This window comes from Rhipicephalus microplus, chromosome 1 (assembly GCF_043290135.1).
Source record: "Rhipicephalus microplus isolate Deutch F79 chromosome 1, USDA_Rmic, whole genome shotgun sequence".
In the NCBI taxonomy this organism is placed as follows: domain Eukaryota; kingdom Metazoa; phylum Arthropoda; class Arachnida; order Ixodida; family Ixodidae; genus Rhipicephalus; species Rhipicephalus microplus.
The window spans coordinates 88,617,591-88,632,938 of record NC_134700.1 but is presented as its reverse complement, the minus strand read 5'-3'; positions in this window follow the sequence as shown (position 1 = coordinate 88,632,938).

Below are 15,348 nucleotides of genomic sequence, written 5' to 3'. Positions count from 1 at the left end.
CGGCAAGGTTGTGTCACCCACCGTAAGCGAAGAATGGGATTATAGCCAAGTGAACCAGGTGCTTGCATTCGAAGAGTGCGGGTCTGTATTCGATACCCAGTACAACCAATAATATTGATTCTTTGCGGACATTTATTTCTCTACGCCTTGATTCGTATCACGCAGAAAGCGGACACATGGTGTTCTCATGGAATAGACATTGAAACGCTTACGTATTCAAAAATGAAAATCTGTAGACATTGAAAATCTTATATTTTATAAGATTCGAAGAGTGTTTCTATGCTTTTTAATTATTTTGTTGTAGGAAATGTCCTGGCATAAATGCTTCTTGAAAATATAAACTTAGATTTTTCAGTTTCAGTCATTTTTGTCTTTCAGTAAAAGTGGTTTTGTCACAACTGCATTATTATATTTCGAAGTGATTCTTCGCATTTTGATAATACTGATTGTAGGGTGTTGCGTTTGGGCAACACTCACCACTTATCAGCCAACGCCCAAATCTGGCTCATCTGCTTCGGCCGAAAATCTGTTCTCGCGCATGTGCGTTGATGTGCGTTCGCACTCTCTTTGTTCATGGCGTGCCTTGATAATCAGTGGCGCACCACGCCGTGGGACCATTGTTTGTTCACCCTCTTTCAGCAAGCATGCCGCATTAAAACCTACGTTCTTCCTTCTTGCGGCGTCTTCATCTCTCGGCTTGGAGCCCGACTCGGCTAGACGTAACAGCTGGTGGAAGTGGTGGCACGGCAGGGGGTGGTATGGCGGACCCCCGAGAGCTCTGCGGCAGCAGTCAATGAGGCTTTAGCTTTGTGCTCTGGTACACAGAGTGTCAGGGAAATATGAAATGTGGCTAGAGAGGACTTTTGCCACAGTTACGGTAGTAAACATGAATTTAAATAGCTTGCTAAAGGTAGATCTGTTAGCCGCAGCAGGTGAGCTTGGTTTAGAAGCTAGCAAAGCTATTCGGAAACCCGTAATTGTGGGCAAAATATCCGCCTGAGATGCGGGTGCTGACGAAATTTTTCAAGCAGTTAATGATGTGCGAAGAAAATGGAAGGTGAGAGAAAGAGAAGAGGAACTAAAACAGTGCAAATTTGAGCAGCTTAAGAAGAATCTGGTCACTGAGGCAGAGCCGAGACCCACCAATTACGACATGAGATGTTTTCTTCAGCACTTTGTTATTGGTAGTGAATTGGGGCTCTTTTTTTATAAACTTTGAGCGCACTTCCACAATAATGGTCTTTCAGCCGACGTTCACAAAGGCTCCTGAGTTTGTTGCCAGTGGAAGCAGCACAAACTTTAGCAAAGTTAAGTGTCGAAGAAGCGGAATGCTACGAGAGTATAAAGAGGGCCTTGCTAGCGAAGTACAAGTTGTTACCAGAAGCTTTCCGGCTGAAGTTTCGGGCATCAGTTAAGACGCTGAACGAAAGCTGCTCGGAGTTCGTGTACCGGCTAACAAACTTCCCCCAAATGGGCTCAAAGATGCTGACGCGTCCGACGACAAGGCCAGTGTTTGTGGGATTCTGTATATAGAACAGTTTTGTTTGACGCTTCCTGAAAAATTGAGAGAATTCTCTATCAGCCAGATGACAGACGGTTCACAAGGTAGCGGAAAATACAGGTGATTATACTGCGCAAAACACCGTTCTTTTGACGCAGAAAGAAGCACGTGAGGCCCGCGGGGCTTCAATTCCGAAGAAAATGAATCTAGAAAGTTCAAAAATAACAATACCACAAAGCAGGAATCTTTGGATTCATCATCAGCCTGACTACGTCCACTGCAGGACAAAGAATTCACATGTAAACAAATCTTTCGGGGCGCGGATGCCTCTCGTATGTTTAAGTACCGGAAACTTGAATACGTAGCCGCGATGGTGTTGCGTTCAAAAAATATCGCCCATACAGTTTGTTAAGACCTCAGTGCAAGGTTATGGCGCAGGCTGAGAGTGTTAAGTCTTGCGCGACACAGGTGCAACGTATGACACGGCGCACTCTTGTCTAGTAAATTGTGGTGATTCCACGGATGTTCCGATGGAGGTAGAAGTGTTGTAGCCCCGTGTGCTCATATATGGGTGCACGTTGAAGAAACTAGGTGGTCGAAATTTTCGAAGCCCTCCACTACGGTGTCTCTCATAATCATATGGTGGTTTTAGGTCGTTAAACCCCACGTATCAATCAATCAATCAATTTCACAGGGGATGTGTGCTTAAGGCATGCATTGGAAAAAGGTACTCCGAGTTTACTAGTAGTAAAGGCAACACTGAAAAGGGTGTTTTAAATTAAAAACGAGGCAGCCGTCTTGAATAGCGTACTTCTACAGTGCTCATATTTGCTATCAAACGGAACTGCATTGATTGATATGTGGGGTTTAACGTCCCAAAACCACCATATGATTATGAGAGACACCGTAGTGGAAGGCTCCGGAAATTTCGACCACCTGGGGTTCTTTAACGTGCACCCAAATCTGACAAACGGAACTGCAAAAGGGTTGCTCAATTCAGGCGTCACACTCGATATGAACCAGGTATTGGTTGTCGCGGGGTCGATGACTAAAGCTACTGCCACCCGCCAAGAGCCTCCGTCACGCGTTGTCAGAGCCCAGGATCAAGAACGCAATCAGATAATCTTGGTGATCCAAGCTCAGGTGCGCATCGATCTGCCCGCGAGTAAAGCGGATGGTTTTTCATTCCTCCGATGAGCTATGATTTTTAGGTGTTATCTTCCATCGACAAAACGGCGTTGATTGAGGAAAACCAATATAACCTTGGAAAAATGCCCCCAAAGTGTTGAAAAGCAAGGCGGAGCCAACTAGTGGTTCGTTTTTTTGTTTTTTTGTTTTTTGAAGAAATGGCAATTTATACCACGAGTTTCGGGGCAAGACAGGCGCAAGCACTGACCAAGTCGTGGTCCCACCTAAGTACCACGAAAACATTCTAGAACTTTCTCATCGGGCACGCTGCTCACGCCATCTCGGAATTCTCAAGGCAAAAGCGAGACGGCCGAGTGAATAGTACAGGCTGGGCTGTTTCAAAGACGTGGAGCAGTTTGTTCGTAGTTGTGATGTTTGCCATTGAAATGACCGTACGAGAAACAAAACGCGCCCATGACTGCAGTACCTATATGCAATCAGCCGTTTCGTCGAGTCGTAGTTGACATTGTGGGGCCGTTACCAGTGACGAAGTTGGATTATGAATATCTTTTGACGATGGTGTGATCTGCCACTAAATTTCCTTTGTCGTTGCTGCTGCGTTGTCTTAAATCGGCAAAAATAGTAGAGGCACTTTTGATATTTTCCCGCGTGAGTTTTCTGAGCCAAATACAGTATGATCTGCGCAGTGTCTTCACAAGTGAGTTAACAACCACCTTTATTAATAGGTGTCGTATTGAGATACAACACAGCTCTATTCAACAACCGCAAAGCAACAGTGTAGAGCGTTCAATCTGTAATGAAGCCGGTATTGCCGACTTTGTGCTACGAGCAAAAAAAAAGATAAATGGGACACTGCGTTGCCAGCTATTCTTTTGCATTACGTTTGGTAGCACACAACTCGACAGGATTTAGCCCAGCAGAGCTTGTGTACGGAAGGCCGTTGCGCTGCCCGCTTAGGGTAGTTCATGAGAACTGGGAAGATAAGGGCAGGGATCAGACTATCGTAGAGCACGTTTGCAACCTACTACAGCGCTTGTACGACACGCAGGCTCTGGAGGAAGCTAATATGCTTGATACACAGACGAACGCAAAATAAAGCGTTACGATAAAAACGGCGATTGTGCCAGCTAACATGCTGGAGGTACCCTGGGAAGGCCCCGATCGAAGCAACAAACTCTCACACACAACCTTTGAGTGAAACTTCCAGGTAGTAGAAAAGAAGTACGTATCTATAACATCAACCTAATGAAGCCTTATGTAGAGAGAGTGTAGGTAGTGAACTTAGTGTTAAGTCAAGCCGAACAATTAGCAGCTGAACTTCCTGATATTCCCCATGATATGACTTTTCTTTGTGGATGAGATCCTTAATTTGTGAGCATACAGGGCTGCTCTGTGTGAAAGTCAGCTGGCAGATTTAACAGATATAATAGCACAGCACAGACAAGAATTTTCAAAGGTTCCTGGTGGGACCACTCTGATGACTCATAATATAGAGCTTACAGATGAATATGACTATCCAACTTTGAGCAGCAGCTGTCGATGTAAAGCTAACAAATGTTCACCACGCCACAAAAGGTTGATGAGGGAAGCAGTCGATTAGATGCTGGCGCTTAAATTGGCCAAACGAGGTGAAGGCAGCTTCATGTCTCCAATGATAATTGTAGAAACCAACGCTAAAGAACTGTGGCCGTGTATCAAATACCTTAAGCTTCACTCGGTGACTGTTACCAAAGTGTATCACTTGTCGCACGTAGAACAGTGCTTTGAAAAGGTGGGCAAAGCTAAGTTCATCTCTACGCTCGATATAGTGCGAGGGTGCTGGCAAGTGCCGCTAACAGTACCAGCGAGTGAATTGGCTGCCTTCGTAACTTCTTTCTGCTCATCCCAGCCTTTGATTCAGCCATTCGGTCTTGAAATGCGCTGTTTGCCTTTTCGAGAATTATTGATCACGTGCTAGCTGGATCAGAGGTGTTCCCACTATACCGCATTTTGACGACATCGCAGTGTGCTCGAATACTTGGCCAGAGGACTGAATCATCTGCGGGAGGTTCCAAGTAGGCTTGGCGAGGCTGGCCTAACTTTAAAAGCCCAGAAGTGAAAATTACGTCGCTCAGAAGTTGACTACCTTTATCACAGTTTTGCCCAAGGGCATCGAAGCTCACTTGATTTAAAGATTGTGCCAATCAGTCTTCCTTCAGCCAGAAACAAAAGTGGAGCTCCGTACTTCCTTGGGTATGGTAGGTGTTCAGCTCACACGCAGACGCACTGAAAAATCACGCTCCTAATAGCGTCAAATGGGAGTAAGCAAAAAAAGCTGCGCTTAATTTTTTGAAGCTTCACCTTTTTGAAGCTTCACCTCTCACTGTCTAGCCCAGACCACTCGAAAATCTTTCTGGTGTAGTGTGACGCAAGTGAAAATCTGCTGTTTACCTTGTCGTCAGGAAGACGAGCACGGACATGAGCGTCCCATTCTGTACATAGGGCGAGGATTCTCTGCTGGCGAGCAAGCCTACAATACCATAGAAAAAGAATACACGTGTCTCGTTTGCACTGACTCTTTTACTTAGTTGGTTCTAAATTCATTTTCATTACAGATTATCGCCCACTCACGTAGCTTCAACAGATGTCCAACAAAAACGGCAGGTTATTACGTTGGAGCCTCAGTTTGCAAGCGAAGCGTTTACGGGTAAACGTATGAAAAGATCGCTGCGCGCAAATGCATAAGGTCTGAGCAGGGCTTTTTCTCTCTTTGCGCTGGTTAGCATAGTCGCACTAGAGCCTCGATTCAGAATTCATACGTAACTGTAACGATCGCACGTCCTTGACAGTCAATTTCGTTTTCAAGTGGGAAGTTTTCAAAACACTCTGCGTATGAGTCTAGCCTGGCCGACTCAGCAGTTTGTGGTGTTCGCGGGGTTGCTTGCTGTTTCACCTATGCCCAGGACCCCGGCCGGGATTTGTGAACTCGGCGACGCCTGCGTTTCTGCCACGCCATGCACTCCACGTTTCGGCATATCGCTCTGCGAGACATTCGGACCCTGCACACGTCCCTTAAGGAACGCACCGTTCGGCTTGCAAACCAATCACTGCGTCATGTGACTTCGGAAGGTCCGCGGCCACATCTCTGGATCCTTCCAGACGCGGGTCGCCAAGTCCTTCTACGCTACTGTGCACCTCGAAACTACCCGTCAGGTGCGCAGCCGGCTGAACTGGTGAAACTTTTCAACAGTGTCCTTACGTCTAAAATTTCGATGAACCTTGCGAGAGAACATTAACTAGTTCGTGTGCAGTTTTCTTTCCGCCTTTGCGCTCTTCTATAGGGAGGGGCTGTTGCGTTTGAGCACCGCTCGCCACTTTGAGCACCGCTCGCCAGCCGGCACCCAAGCCTGGCTCATCTGATTCGGATGATAATATGTTGTCGCGCGTGTGCCTTGATGAGCGTTCCCTACCCCTTGATCCACGGCGTGCCTTTATAACCGACTGCGCACCACGCCATGGGGTCATTCTTTGTTTACCCTCTTTCGGCTAGCACGCCGCATTAAAACCTATATATACGTTCTTCCTTCTCACGGCGTCTTCCTCTCCCGGCTTGGGACCCGACTGATTCAGTGTAACAAGGGTCATGTCTATCACAAAATGTAAAGTAACCTTTTGAACTCTTGCAGTTTTTTTTACAATTTCAGAATCATTAACAAAATTGGTTGAGGGGGGGGGGCAATTTTGTCACAAAGGTAAGCTCATAGTCTTCGAATTTTTTTTTCGAATTTTGAGTGCCTCTGCACAATTTAATAAAATTGATTGTGTGAGGCATTTCTGTCAAAGGTATAAGCTTAGAGTTGTTGAAATTCTAGTATTTCAGGATTAGAGAGTCATTCCTTGCATTTAAAAATATCGGTTAGGGGAGGAGGGCACTTCTGGCACAAATGTATCTTTTTCATTTCTGAGTGATCCTCTCTGTTCTAATAAAATTGGTTGATTCATCGCGTTTTTAAAGGGTACCTGCAACACTTTTCAAGCATGGTCATAAAATGCTGCTGATCGGTATATATAGCAGAGGCTCCCGACAACACGAGTGCCAAATATCATAGCGCAGCACGTGGCCTGGAATTAACAATAAATCATCGAATTCGGCTAAAAATCGCTTTCTCTTCTCTCAACAAATCACGCAATAAGACCAAAAATCACTTGTAGTAAGCCCATCTATGAGCTATTGGCTGATTTGAACATGGCGCGCTCGGTCCTTGCAGAGATCACCAAGGGAGGCCGTTACTTGTCCACGCGTGCGCGCGCGATTGCACTGAAAAAGCCACGTATTCGAAGAAAAGAACAAGGTCAAGGTCACGACGCGCGCGTGACGTTTTTGTTTGCCTCTTCCATTTCTCCCTGCTTAGCTTCTAGCGCTTTCGTAGGGACGAGAGAAGAGAGAATGCGATCGCAGCGTGTAACAAATCTATGAAACTCCGCTCGTACTGGACGAATTCTTAGCATTTTTGTTGTGTTGAATTTGCAAGACACTATGCTTTTCCTGTGAATTAATTCCTTGGTTACTCAAAAAAGTGTTTGAAGGAGTCTTTATTAGAATTGTTTAGGGGGGCATTTCTGTTACAAGTATTTTGGTTATTTCAGAATAATTCTTTGCATGTTTAGACAATTGATTTTGGGGGCATTTCTCTCAATAAAAAAAGTTTTATTTTTGAGCGTTTCGTTGTGTTACGGGCACTCCCGTCACGAAAATCAGCTTGTAGCCTCTGGCAATGTAGTACTTTTGTATTGCGGAGGTTTTGTTGAAAACGACAACGAAGTGTTCGGGTATCCAAGCACTAGAAATTGAACTAATTCATCAAAATTTTTCTCAAAACTAATTTACAAAAAAATATTTCTGTTAATTTTTTTCTCGAGTATTTATTTATATACATTTGTTTTCTTCTTTCTTTTTTTTGGTAAGCTACCTGATTCTTGGCCGATCCCCCAGAGTGGGTATGAGCCACGAGTTTAGGATCTTCATTTACAAATTGTTGCAGTTCTTTTTACCTTGTTGCAGTTCTTTGGAGGTCAGGCAAGTCAGAATATTCTGATGTCTTTCTTATCACCTGGTCAAGGGCACTCTCCTTGGCTGGCCTCGTTACCGGTCAAAGATTGGCGGATTGATACCGTGCTGCGCAGTGGAGACAACTACGTCCCTGTGGCTCTGGTTCCTACAAATGGGGGTTCCATTCCGATGAAGAATCCGAAGGTGACACAAGTGGAGCTTCAGAAAGCATCGTCGTTCTTCCAGAAGATTACTGAGGTCCGTCAGTTCAGCCGAGGGGGTATGCTGTGCTGCTCTGCAGACCAGGATTGCGTCAGAGACCTTCTGAATTGTTCTGAATTTGCTCCACAGCCGGTGAGCACGCTTATTCCAGCTCCTCTTGTATGTAGGAAGCGCATAGAGTCCGTGGGGTGGATACGAGTCTAGCAACTCAAGAAATTCTGGACCTATTTGCTGTAGCTGGAGCAGTTTCAGTCTATCGGTGCACCCGAAAGACTGATAAAACAAAATCGCCTACTGAATCGGTAATAGTTACTGTTGCAAAAAGAATCAGACCGACAAAAATTAAGGCATGGCCAATAATCTACAAAGCGTAGCAAGTTTCCCCGAAACCTCTGCAGTGCTCGAAATATTGGCAATTTGGCCACAACATGAAGGTATGCAGATCAAAGGCTAGATGTCTGTGTGGAGAGAGTCATGAGAGCCGCAATTGCAAATCTGATGACGAGATGTGCTGCATGTATAATGGAGCGCACCCTGCAGGCTCTGCTGAATGTGTCGCAAAAGAAAGAGAACTGGGTGTTCTAGAAATCATAGAACGCAGGCGTTGCTCTAGGAGAGAGGCGGTAGCAGAAATGCATGAAAGATCGAGAGGACACACAGGCTTAACATCCCGGCACACAGCTGCAATGGATGCATTTCTCGCAAAGTCGAAAACTGAGGTCATTGAAAAGTCTACCGAAAAGTCAATGCAGCGTCTGGCATCTCTTTTTGAAGCCTTGGCTAATATGTTAACACAACAGCAGACACAAATCATTGGTACAGTTTATGTGCAAAACCGGGATTCCCAGGCCTCATTGATTTCAAACAAGTACAGAGGAGGAAAATCTGAGAGTTACTCATAGATCTATCTCTCCGAAAGCGAAAGCAGGACCTTCTAAATATATAGTTCAGGCTGAGTCAGAACCTGTGACAGATGATTTAGGAGACTGATGGAATGACCTCTACAATGATAAGTGCTATACGACGTATCCCCACAAGAATTTCGTAATATAGTTAATTATTCACAGAAAAATTCTTGGATTCTGCCAGATCGGAAGCTTTCAAAATAATTTTGATACTGAAGAGGGAATGGAGTTTACTCTAGATAACCTAAGGTCTATTTCATTGACGTCTGACCTGGTTAAACTTGTTGTAGTGGAGCATACGCACCAACGCGTAGCGCCTTCGGAAGACAACAAAAAGCCCGTGCTCTGCTTGCGCGAGAGTTTGTGCCGCCTCTGCCAGACTTGCCGTACGCCCACTTTCCGTTGCGACCTCGCTGCGACTTCTCGGCTCGAATAAACGTCATCACATTTGGTGGAGGCTGCTGAGATCCCCAAGAAGACCTGGAGCTCCGCTCTCGCAAGTTGCCTGAAAGACTACCACGAAACATGACTGACGCAGTCGCCAACCAGCCCGTCTCACTGGCTCTCCTTGTACGAACGCGTAAGCGTCAGCAACAAGTGGGACGACGACTCTAAACTCGCTTACGTCATCTTTTACTTGGCAGACGTAGCTAAGCTTTGGTTTACCAACCGCGAAACCGCCATCACCAACTGGTCCTCCTTTAAGACCCTCGTAACAGAAGCGTTCGGCCGACCAGAGGTCCGCAAGCTCCGCGCCGACCAGCGTCTGCGCCACAGAGCCCAGCAGCCTGGCGAAACGTTTACGAGTTACATTGAGGATGTTCTCGACCTCTGCAGGCGTGTTAACCAATCTATGCCCGAAGAAGAGAAAATTCGGCAGATTCTCAAGGGCATTGATGATGGCGCATTCCAGATGTTGCTAGCGAAAAGCCCGACCTCGGTGGCAATCCTCGTAAGCCTGTGCCAGAGCTTCGATGAATTACGCCGTCAGCGTTCCATCGCCCGACAGAGTGTCTCACCACCAGATTCGATCTCAGCTGTCGCACTCGCAAATGTCAACGTTCGCCAAGAAAGCCTGTCCAACCAGATCAAAGACTTCATCAGGGAGGAAGTCGCCCGACAGCTCTCCCTGCTGCCGCATAGCGACGCGCCCACCGCAAGTCTGCCTTCGACACTGCAGCAGGCCATACGCACTGAAATTTGCGATGCCCTACCTACAGTGCAGGCCCCTTACGCATGCACTTCAGCAGCATCTAATCTCTCAGCTGTCAGCTACGCACCACCTGCACCATCTTCACCTCTCAGCTACGCAGCTGTGGTTGCGCGACCCCCACCGCATCCAGTATCCTTATCGGCTCCAACTCCTCCGGCAGCGCCACCGGTTTACAGGCCCTCACCTCGCTTTTTCCGTCCATCTAATGAGTGGCGCACCCATGACAACCGTCCTATCTGCTTCGCGTGTGACATTGCACGCTACTGCCGCTGCCGTCCCACACCTGCGTACGCCTCCTTTGGAACTCCTACCTATGCGTCGCAGCAGGCCACCACGTCTGCATACGGACAGAGGCACTCTGACTCGGATCGTCGCCCATCAACTTCTCGTTTCCCATCTCCTCGTCGCCGATCACCATCTCCTATGCGTCGTAGACCACCTCCTGAGGAGGGAAACTAATCAGTGCAGTTCCAGAGGCAAGAACTTCAACTTCTGCGCAATTATCAAGGCCTCCATTTTTGCCGCGAAATGTTGTTGATGTCAATGTTGAGGGAGTCGCCACACAAGCGTTAATTGATACTGGGGCCGCCGTTTCTGTGATGAACGCAAAATTTTGTCGCAAACTGAAGAAAGTGACCACATCTCTCTGTGGCATCGTGCTGTCCACGGCTAGCGCGCAACGCATTCAGCCCTCGTCTGTGTGTACGGCGCGCGTCGTCATCCAAGACGTTTTGTACATCGTCCAATTTTTCGTACTACCATCTTGCTCTCATGACCTCATCCTGGGTTGGGATTTCTTATCAGGTCATGAAGCTATCATCGATTGTTGCCGTGCGGAAGTGTCCCTAGTGCCAAGTTGTGAGTTTTCATCGCCCGACCATTCACCACTGCTCTGCAAACTCATCGCTGACGACGACATCACCTTGCCTCCGGAAGCTTCAGTCCCTATTAGCCTTTCATGTGTGGCGCAACCTGACGCCACGGTGGTGTTTACGCCATCCCCTGTTTTTACTGAACGCAAGGGCATCGTGCTCCCATTTGCCGTTCTTACGATTGCGTCTGGTTTAACCGTAATGCTGGTTACCGACCACTGCAACTACCCCATTGGCTTGCTTCGTGGTGAAACGTTAGGATATGTGCAACCTGTCGACCATATCAATGATGTTATTCTTCCCGACGAAACGCCATGTCAGATTGCCGCAATCACTCAGGCGTCTGAGCCATCAAGCTCACCAGCCTTCGACGATGCTATTGACGCAGACCTTCCCCCCTCGCATCGCAGCCAACTTGTTGCTCTCCTTAACAAGTTTCGCTCTTCTTTCGACTTTCAGAAACCTGCTTTGGGCCGCACCACGACTGTCACTCATACTATTGACACCGGCTCACATTCGCCTCTGCGACAGCGTCCTTACCGCGTTTCTGCCGAAGAGCGCCGCGTCATTACGGAGCAAGTAGATGACATGCTTAAACGTGGAGTCATACAGCCTTCTCAAAGCGCTTGGTCGTCACCCGTGGTTCTGGTAAAGAAAAAAGATGGCACCGTTCGATTTTGCGTGGACTATCGCCGCTTAAACAGGATTACAAAGAAAGACGTCTACCCGCTACCACGAATAGACGATGCTCTTGACTGTTTACAAGGCGCCGAGTACTTCACATCCTTGGATCTGCGTTCTGGGTATTGGCAGGTGCCAATGGCTGAATGTGATCGCCCTAAAACAGCCTTTGTAACGCCAGATGGCCTGTATGAGTTCAAAGTCATGCCATTTGGGCTCTGCAACGCGCCTGCGACGTTTGAACGCATGATAGATACCATATTGCGGGCCCACAAGTGGAAAACTTGCTTGTGTTACCTAGATGACATCGTAGTCTTTTCAGCTGATTTCCCGACACATCTTCGTCGTCTCCACGAGATTCTGGCGTGTCTAGCTACTGCAGGCCTACAACTTAACACCAAGAAGTGCCACTTCGCCGCCCGCAAACTAACCATCAAGGGACATGTCATCACAAGAGACGGTGTTCTTCCGGACCCCGATAAGCTTCGAGCTGTCGCTGACTTCCCAATGCCCACATCACTGAAAGCCCTAAGAAGTTTCATTGGTCTTTGCTCTTACTTTCGTCGCTTTGTGCGCAACTTCGCGTCCATCATTGCACCTCTGACTAGTCTGCTTTCCAACAGCAAAGGTATATCTGCATGGTCACCTGCATGTGACGACGCATTTCACCAGCTGCGCCGCCTGCTGACCTCGCCACCTATTCTTCGCCACTACGACCCCACTGCTGCCACAGAAGTTCACACTGATGCAAGCGGCGTTGGTCTTGGCGCAGTTTTGGCACAACGGAAAGGTACCCAAACCGAATACGTAGTCACTTATGCAAGTCGCGCTCTTAAGAAGGCTGAATTGAATTACTCCGTGACAGAGAAGGAGTGTTTGGCCATAATCTGGGCGCTTACGAAGTTTCGCCCGTACCTTTACGGCCGTCCTTTCGATGTGGTCACAGACCACCACGCTCTATGTTGGCTGTCCACCTTGAAAGACCCGTCCGGACGTCTGGGCCGTTGGGCACTTCGATTGCAGGAATACGACATCCGTGTCGTATATCGTTCCGGTCGCAAGCATGCGGACGCCGATGCACTTTCCCGATCGCCATTAACACCAGATGTGGCTTCTCTGTCACCCCCTTTTACCACCTTGTCACCACTCGACAGCACTGACATGCTTTCGGAGCAGCGTAAAGACCCATACCTTGCCTTGTTAGTCGACTACCTTACCGATCCGTCTTCTGTCCCTTCCACGAGAGCGGTACGCCGGCAAGCAGCCCACTTTTCCTTACGCGACAACATTCTGTACCGCCGCAACTACACGCCTGGTGGTCGGAAGTGGCTCCTTGCTGTCCCAACTCATATGCGCTCTGACATCTGCATGAATTTCCATGCAGATCCCCAAAGTGCTCACGCAGGTGTCCTGAAAACCTACGAAAGGCTGCGCCAACGCTATTACTGGCGAGGAATGTATCGTTTTGTGCAGAAATACGTTCAGTCTTGCACCACTTGCCAACAGAACAAAACACCTCCGCGGCACCTTACGGGCATGTTACAGCCGCTGCCGTGCCCGGCTCGCCCATTCGACCGCGTGGGTATAGACCTCTATGGCCCACTCCCATATAGTAGCTCTGGAAACCGGTGGATTATTGTCGGAGTCGATCATCTGACACGCTACGCTGAGACTGCAGCTCTACCGGCAGCGACCGCCCACGAAGTTGCACTGTTCATTCTCCGCAGCTTCATTCTACGCCATGGTGCTCCGCGGGAATTACTCAGCGATAGGGGTCGAGTGTTCCTGTCGGAGGTCATCCAAGCTATCCTCGCTGAATGCAACAATATCCACCGGAAATCTACCGCATACCATCCACAGACAAATGGTCTTACTGAGCGGTTCAACCGCACACTTGGCGACATGCTGAGGATGTACACCTCCTCCGACCACACTAACTGGGACGCTGTATTGCCCTTTGTTACCTTCGCTTATAACACCGCGACGCAAGCGACTACCGGTTTTTCTCCGTTCTTTCTATTGTACGGCCGCGAACCTTCCCACCCCCTCGACACTATACTACCGTACCGCCCTGATGCATCTGAGTGCTCCCCGCTTTCGGAAGTCGCCAGATACGCTGAAGACTGCCGTCAGTTGGCTCGGTCTCTGACAAGTGAGGCTCAAGGTCTACAAAAGACTCGACACGACGACGCTCACCGGATAGCTCCTACATTTCGTGCTGGCTCCCTTGTGTGGCTTTGGGTGCCCCCGCACGTTCCTGGCCTGTCTTCTAAACTTCTGGCCCGGTACCATGGTCCGTACCGTGTCATTGACGCGACCTCCCCGGTGAATTACATCATCGAGCCGTTAACACAATCACCAGATTTGCGCCGTCGAGGACGCGAGACCGTACACGTCGACCGTCTCAAGCCCTACTACGACCCCATCATTGTGCCTACTCCCTGAGTCGCCAGGATGGCTACCCTTCATCCCGGGGGTATTGTAGTGGAGCATACGCACCAACGCGTATGCGCCTTCGGAAGACAACAAAAAGCCCGAGCTCTGCTTGCGCGAGAGTTTGTGCCGCCTCTGCCAGACTTGCCGTACGCCCACTTTCCGTTGCGACCTCGCTGCGACTTCTCGGCTCGAATAAACGTCATCACATTGTAGATAGTCTTGAATGCCGTGTAATGAACTATGTCACTGAACATACAATATTAAACCCCAGACAAATTGGCTTTAGATAAGGATACTTTATTTGATGGGCACATGTGGATTTGGAAAGTCGCATACAGCTGGCTCAAAATCGGTGCGAATACTGTGCACTAGTCACTTTAGACTAAGCTAAAGCGTAGTAGCTAAAGCGATAAAGTGGAGTATCCTATCCTAATCCCACAGATGCAAGACTATCGCTTTCCAAAATACGTAACATCATGAATAACTTTAGTAGTAGTAGTAATAGACTTTTATTGAGAGTTTGTAAAATACAGAGACTTTTATTGCTTCTTGCGTGAATGCTCTTCTAAAGAATGTAAGCAGACATGACGTGTACCTCAGGGCTCAGTATTTTCCCCTGTTTTATTCAATATATTACTAAGTTTCATTCCAACTAATAGGGATATTCAAATTTATGTGTATGCAGATGATATTGCTTTCTTTCAAACAAACAGTGATCTGCACTCATTGTATCAGGCATTACAGTATTTTATGAACATGCTAGAAGTATGGTTTGACAATACCCATACATCATTGAACGTTAAAAAAGGTCACATCTGCCGTTCTCTTTTAAGGATTCATTCAACATTTTCTGATGTCCCGTAACGAGCGTGTTCCCCAGGTCAATTCTCTGAAATACCTAGGCATCGTGTATCATGAAACGCCTAATTGGAAAAGCCACATAGACGAGGTTGGCTGTAAAACGTCATGTGCCTTGGGGTGGTTACGAAAATTGCATAACAGAAAAACAGGACTGCGACGGATTTCATTGATGATGATTCAAAAAATGCATGTGAGACCTCTAATGGAATTCGCTGCGTATTATTTCCTGGCAGCGTGGCATACAAGATGACATTTTTAATATTATTAGAAAGAGAAGCTTTGCGCTTGTGTCTTGGACTCCCCAAATTTGTTGCAAATAATTTTTTGTAAGTGGAAGCGCGCCTTCCACCTTTGTTAATTCGGTTTAGAATACCTACAGTTCTAACTTTTTTGAAGATATACAATTCGCATCTGAGACAAGCGTATCAAGTTTCTATTCAAGAACCAAGTGCATTCTTCGGAACACAATGGTCAAACTA